This window comes from Amphiura filiformis, chromosome 4, assembly GCF_039555335.1.
Source record: "Amphiura filiformis chromosome 4, Afil_fr2py, whole genome shotgun sequence".
Lineage (NCBI taxonomy): Eukaryota > Metazoa > Echinodermata > Ophiuroidea > Amphilepidida > Amphiuridae > Amphiura > Amphiura filiformis.
Window position 1 is genome coordinate 39,400,569 of NC_092631.1, and position 6,732 is coordinate 39,407,300.

Sequence of the window (6,732 nt, forward strand, 5' to 3'; positions counted from 1 at the left end):
CAAGTTGTCACGATAAATGACGACATAATTGACGACATAATTGCGAGTTGTCACGATAAATGATGACATAATTGACGACATAATTGCGAGTTGTCACGATAATTGACATGATAATTTCGAGTTGTCGAGTTGTCACGATACTTGATGATATAATTGCGAGTTGTATGACGAGTTGTCATGATAATTGACGACATAAAGTCATGATAATTTCGTGTTGTCACGATAATTGACATGATAATTTCGAGTTGTCGAGTTGTCACGATACTTGATGATATAATTGCGAGTTGTATGACGAGTTGTCATGATAATTGACGACATAAAGTCATGATAATTTCGTGTTGTCACGATAATTGACATGATAATTTCGAGTTGTCGAGTTGTCACGATACTTGATGATATAATTGCGAGTTGTATGACGAGTTGTCATGATAATTGACGACATAAAGTCATGATAATTTCGTGTTGTCACGATAATTGACATGATAATTTCGAGTTGTCGAGTTGTCACGATACTTGACGATATAATTGCGAGTTGTATGACGAGTTGTCATGATAATTGACGACATAAAGTCATGATAATTTCGTGTTGTCACGATAATTGACATGATAATTTCGAGTTGTCGAGTTGTCACGATACTTGACGATATAATTGCGAGTTGTATGACGTGTTGTCATGATAATTGTCATGATAATTGCGAGTTGTATGACGTGTTGTCATGATACTTGACGACATAAAGTCATGATAGTTGACGACATACGCATGATTTATACTACATCGCGAGCGATTTGTTTGACCAATGAGGTGGCGCGTTCTTCCCAACGCAAAAAACCCGCTCTATCCCATTGCACGACAGATTTCACCTCTGACCTCGATCAGCTGTGTTTGCGACAGTCATGACAGTAGTGTCCAGTTGCGAAAATCGAATTATTTGCCTCATTTTAACGGCGTGCTTGGATTAGTTTGCAATAGTAATATAAGTATTCAATTCACTTAATATTTAGAGAAGCAAATGACATGATGGATTGAGGACAATTATGTCCACGGACATCGAATACACCACGAAAACATGACGAGATTTGTCCCATTCACCCGTGCATCACACATGACTGTGCATTGATCATTGCAATACCGTGCAGTGTTTTCCGTGTGTACACCGTCCTCCAGGCTGAGTTGGGTGTGTTGTCTGTACGTACACGACTCTGCAAGGTGAGTTTCTTTTTATAACCATTATTTTTTTATGCAAAAGTAAAACTAAACGACACAACATTAATTTTAACTGGCAGTGAGGATTTGTTATTCTGTCGATCGGACATCCGGGCATGAACCGGCTGACAATTTATTTTAGCACTGGACTGAAACAACATTCATACGTGCTCGCTATAAACAGCATGCGTGATTGGTCGATAGGCGGGCATAAACAACGTTTATGCCCGGCGTTCGATCATAAACAAGCCGCGCGAAGTTGCGCGAGAACTGATGGACGCCGCGAGTAGGATATTACGCGTCTATGTTCGCGAGCTATTTACGCAAAGCGCGAGTGATGTACGCGATGTTCGCGCGCGTCCAAGCACGATGGACTAAGCAAGAAAACGTTTTCTTACAATTAGCGTTGGGCATAAACAATCGTTTAGTCATGAAAATATATGAATGAACCCCTAATTCGCATTCACTGAACTCGGAGACAGCGTCGGAGTGTATCACAAGCTATCACACTATTGTGCCAGGTTCGACTCTCGATCTGCAAATACAAATATGCGATAAGTTGTTTTCACTCCAATGCATGTGATAAATGGATGTGACGTGGCCCCGACCGAGAGAATAGTATAGGAAAACATGATTTGTGACATGATCTGGTCCATGTGGACCAAAGGCGGTAAATTTGAAACTGAGATAGGTAAAAATATGGAGTAAAAAATAAGAAAATACATAAGAAAATAGACATCAAAAAACTTTAGAACCAAGCATGCTAGACCTTTGTTTATTTCAGTAATGATAGCCTATTGTATGTATAATGTAATGATTACAGTAACTTAATTTTCAAAATGCCTCCTTTGGCCCCGATGGACCAGATTGTCACATTTTCACTTCATCTTCAGTCTCAATCCCAACCCACAGCAAGTGAGCATTAAACATAAAGTTTTGATTTTTGCTGAGTAGGCCTATGTACTATGTTTACAAAGTACATGTACATTGAAATCGTGTAAAAACAGAATTTTGAAAAATATTCAGGGCTTTCTCCTTAGCAAATGTTACAATATATGGCTTTAATTACAATGTCATATTGTTTTGTCTTTCCAGAAACTGGCACAGGATCTAGCAGGAAAAGGTCCATTCTGCAAGGCATATCTTCCAAAAATCTAGACTAACATGCGCTGAAGCAAAGCACCTGCAACCGAACAGCACGGCTTTCCTTAGTGAGGAGGATGTAAGTAATTTCATTTACAAAGTTGTAGCCAAATGGGTGCAGCACACCACACAAAATGCCAATACCTTATTCAGCCTGATCATGACCGAAAATAGTGTAAAATAACAAATTTTTTTCTTTCTACGTCCCAATAAAGCCTTTTTTAGAAGCTCAAAGACTTTAGACTTGTACCCGAGTCCAGCTCGTCCGAGTCCGAGCCGAGCCGAGTCCGAGCAAAGTCCGAGTCAAACAAAAATATGACCCTAGTCCGGACTCGGTCAGAGTCCATGCCTGGGGTGGGGCACTGAACTTTATATCTAACATGTATGTTTCTATCAGTGAAGTAGGGGCCTAAAAAGTGGGGGTTGGGGCAGTGTTCTATGCATCATATTTAACCGGTGGTAAAATAGGTTAATTATGAATCTTGAATTATTCTGACGTTTTTTAAGTTTTAACACTTTAATATCACTTCAGTGTTCACTGGAAATATTAAAATAGTATTCTTCTTCTTGCTCTCTAGTCTAGAGTGTCATGCACCACATCATAGACCATATGTGCAGACTATATCATGGTCTATATGTAAAAATCTGTGGAGGGGGTTCTTTGAAAAAATTTGTACGGGATGTGCCCGCAGACTTTTGGATGCTGACTTCCTCTATACATGTACCTACTTCTAATCAGAATTTGTTTTACAATGTATATCATACGAAAGCTAACACTTTTACTCCATATACACTTTTCCCCATTACAGTAGGTCAACAGATTTATAATGCAATTCAATGTTATACATTGTAGCAGGTGAATGTGGTAATTACTGGTAATATGTTGAAAACTACCTATCCTTGAAGTCAAAACCTCATGTGTTCCTTATAATATTTTTCAATTTTTATGCCATTTTAAATGAAGAGCACACTATATTGTCCATACATGTATATAGGCCTACTAGCCTCATTTTAATGAGTAATTGCCAATTCTCTTTAAATTTCAAATCTTGTGCAAAAAGTTACTATTTTTGTCTGTTTTGTCATCATACGGTTGTAAATTCAATGATATGACATTGCTAAAGAGTGCCTACAAATTGATATGACCAAAAATGTGCAAATGTTGGCGCTTTTCCCCAAAATTGCTGAAAAGGTACCCCAAAACCGTGGCACATCCCTGTATACCTTCAACCAGGCAGAATGCCCACCACCTGTTGTACAAGTACCCAAAAATCCACAGCAGAGTGAGCAGATTATACCATTTTTGCCCAGGATTGCTTCAATCAATAACTAAAAAGACAAAGTTGATAAAATTCTAATTGTATAGTCACAGACTTGCGGTATCATTGTGCATCTGTGTCAATGAGTGTAAAATTTTTAAACAGGTTGAATTGACATTATAAGTTTATATATGAAAATAATTTTTAATTTTAAAATTTTAAAATGGAATGTTTTAAAGCTAAAGGTGGACAAGAAAACTTCATCTGCTCATGTTAAATGCTTGCGCAGTGTTCTTCAGTATGATGGCATATTGAATTCGAGCTCGGATTTATATATCTTCCAGCCATAATTAACCAATCTTACCGGTTAATTAACGTTAATTAACCGCCGTTTATAATTAACCGGTTAATTAAGAACACTGGGTTGGGGTCATTTACATTTTAAATGATGGGGTCACAGGTATTAAAAGTTCTCTAGAAACTACATGTATCAGAGAGCAGTAAATGTGGAGATGTTGGCATGTGTGTGTCACATTAGTGACATGTAACTCACAGATGTACACAGGCCACAGGGAATAGGGAAGGGGCACCAGGCTGTGTGCAGCATTTAAATGTACATGGAGAGCAATGTATTCAATGGGGGTGAGATAAATTATAGAAAAATATTATAATGATAACAATATAAATAATAAAATAATAAAATAAATGATAATAATAATCATAATAATAGAAATTCACCCTTCAGAAATATCAAGAAGAAAATTAATGTGTTGAAATGTTTTCCCAGTTTGCCATTTTGATACCAGTATGCAAACAGCTTTACTTTTTACCACATTCATTAAAGCAGGCCTGGAATAACTACACATGTATACAAATCAGTTAGGGGTGGGGTCCATATCCCCCACTTTTAGTCTGACTTCAGTCAGGCAGTGGGGGATTATGCTGTTACCAAACAAAAGTTCAAGTATGTGGTATGCTTTGTACCTGTGATATTAATTTCAAATATCGTTTTAAAACTGAACAAATGTGCAGTGAATAGTGAACACATACAAACTACACATACATGTATTCTCTCGGTCAGGGTTGTTCCATTTAGTGCACTTACCCATTTCTCACATCTGGCAAAGGGGACACCCTTACGACATCCCTACTGGATTGTACAGGGCCTTTGATTTCCAGTCAATTTTCTCCGCATAGAACACATCAATGTGCATTAATTTTCCTTTTGTAATTTATTGGGAGCGTATTCCCCGATAATAAATCAAACTTTTAAATTATTTCACAAAGAGGTATATTTATCATATGACATGTTTTGTGATTTCCCCATTGAGTACAACGATAAGTGTCCCCTGTGTCTGAGGGCGCAAGATGGAACAGCCAAATCTATCGCGAGCGCCCAACAGTATGTAAAATACCTATGTAATAACCATACCCTTACATGTACATGCATGTAAGGAGCACAAAGTTACTATACACTAGGATGAGCTGCCATGCATACTGCATGGTCCAGTGTGCACTTTTTCTCTTTTTCACTGAGTTTCATGAATTAGAAAGTTCCATGAAAGAAGTTTTAGATATTTTTATACAGTATTTATTAAAAATTATGCATAATTATTATCAATGCTAACAAGTATGACTATGCTAATTCACAGATATTAACTTAATTAATATGGTGGATATGTAGGATACATGACAGATGACTTATTTGACAGCCCCAATTTTAGGAAAAAGGGCAAATAAAGTGAAGTCAACAAATTTTAAATCAAATTTTAGATCTATTTTGACATTTTTAGGTATAATCAGTTCACATTTAACATGGATTTAATTGCATGGACTCGGACCGGCCTCGGCTTCGAGTCTTTTTATGTCCGAGTCCGAGCCGAGTCCGAGTCCGACAAAAAGTGGACTCGAGTCCGGACTCGAACGATACATCCCTGAAAGACATACAATCTCTATGTATTGTATGATGCAACTGTAAGTTTTTTCGTGTGCCCCCGAAGTTTTATTTTGCCCTCCTTACTAAGAAAGATGGATACGCCCATGAAACTATGCACGACAAGTAGACTTAGTAAATTACAGATTAGTGCTTTAAATGTGTCCCCGCTCTCACAGTTCGTAAACATTTTTTTGTTTAAATTTCAAAATGATTGCAAGTGACTACTTTATGACCTTTGACCTCACACCTATTGAAATAGCAAATCATGACTCTGCTACAATAATTTATCATTTTGGAAGAAAAATCTAAAAATTTAAAAAGATTGTACATTAAGGCTTTAAGGCAAACAAACAGCCTAGATACCATAATCCTGATAATAATGTGTAATAATTAATCATTGGCTATTATTTTATTTTATTTCAATTTCCAGGTGCAGCAGTACTACTGAGGATACTGGTTTTATGGCGCAATTCTTGAAAGACAAAGAGGATCATGGTTTGGAAGTCAACAGCTGGCATCTGTTATCTGGCGCATCACTGCTAGCCCTACAATATCCGAGAACCGCTAAAACCCACTAACCGCTCCACCCGAAAGGGGGAATTAGCAGTCTGGGTTTAGCAGTTCTCTGGATATAGCCAGGTTTTCCGATATGGTCATTTTCACGGTAAAGGGTGTAACTTTTGATTTTTAGGGTCAAAATTTCAAACCACTTAAATATGTTTCTGTTTACTGAAATCATGCATAGAAGCAACTTAAATTCAAGTAAAATAATGTTTCAAGGCTTAAACCTTTTGATTTCTAATAAAAATTTGACATTTGCATAACATTTTGGTTAAAATCTAAGAAAAATGTATTTTACATAACCTCAGAAAATTTTGACATGAAAGCTGGAATACATGTGAAATTCCATTCCAAAGTAAGTCAACAGATATAAGTTAAATTTTATACCATGTTTTGCTATGTTTGTAATTGCAGTTTTGAAAATTTTTAACATCAAGTGTCATTTACAATGGAAATTTCCAAACCTTAAACATATTTTTTAAGTTTTAATTGGGTTCCTAAAATAATTTGAATGTCTAACTTCATGTACAAATACTACTTGATGAAAGGAACCTCCCAGCCAAGTTTCACAGAAATTGGAGTTATTTTTTAGAATTGGCAATTCAAGCGATTTGTGTTTCGGAGGCTTC

The 6,732-nt window shown here is 36.7% G+C and overlaps 1 long non-coding RNA gene across 1 annotated transcript; it reads left to right on the forward strand.

The window, feature by feature from the left end:
* Positions 1 to 768: 768 nt before the first annotated feature.
* Positions 769 to 6,187, forward strand: LOC140149830 (uncharacterized). Its single transcript, XR_011858745.1, has 3 exons — positions 769 to 1,207; positions 2,300 to 2,426; positions 5,973 to 6,187. It is a non-coding gene; the product is annotated as an uncharacterized lncRNA (long non-coding RNA).
* The last annotated feature ends 545 nt before the right edge of the window (positions 6,188 to 6,732 follow it).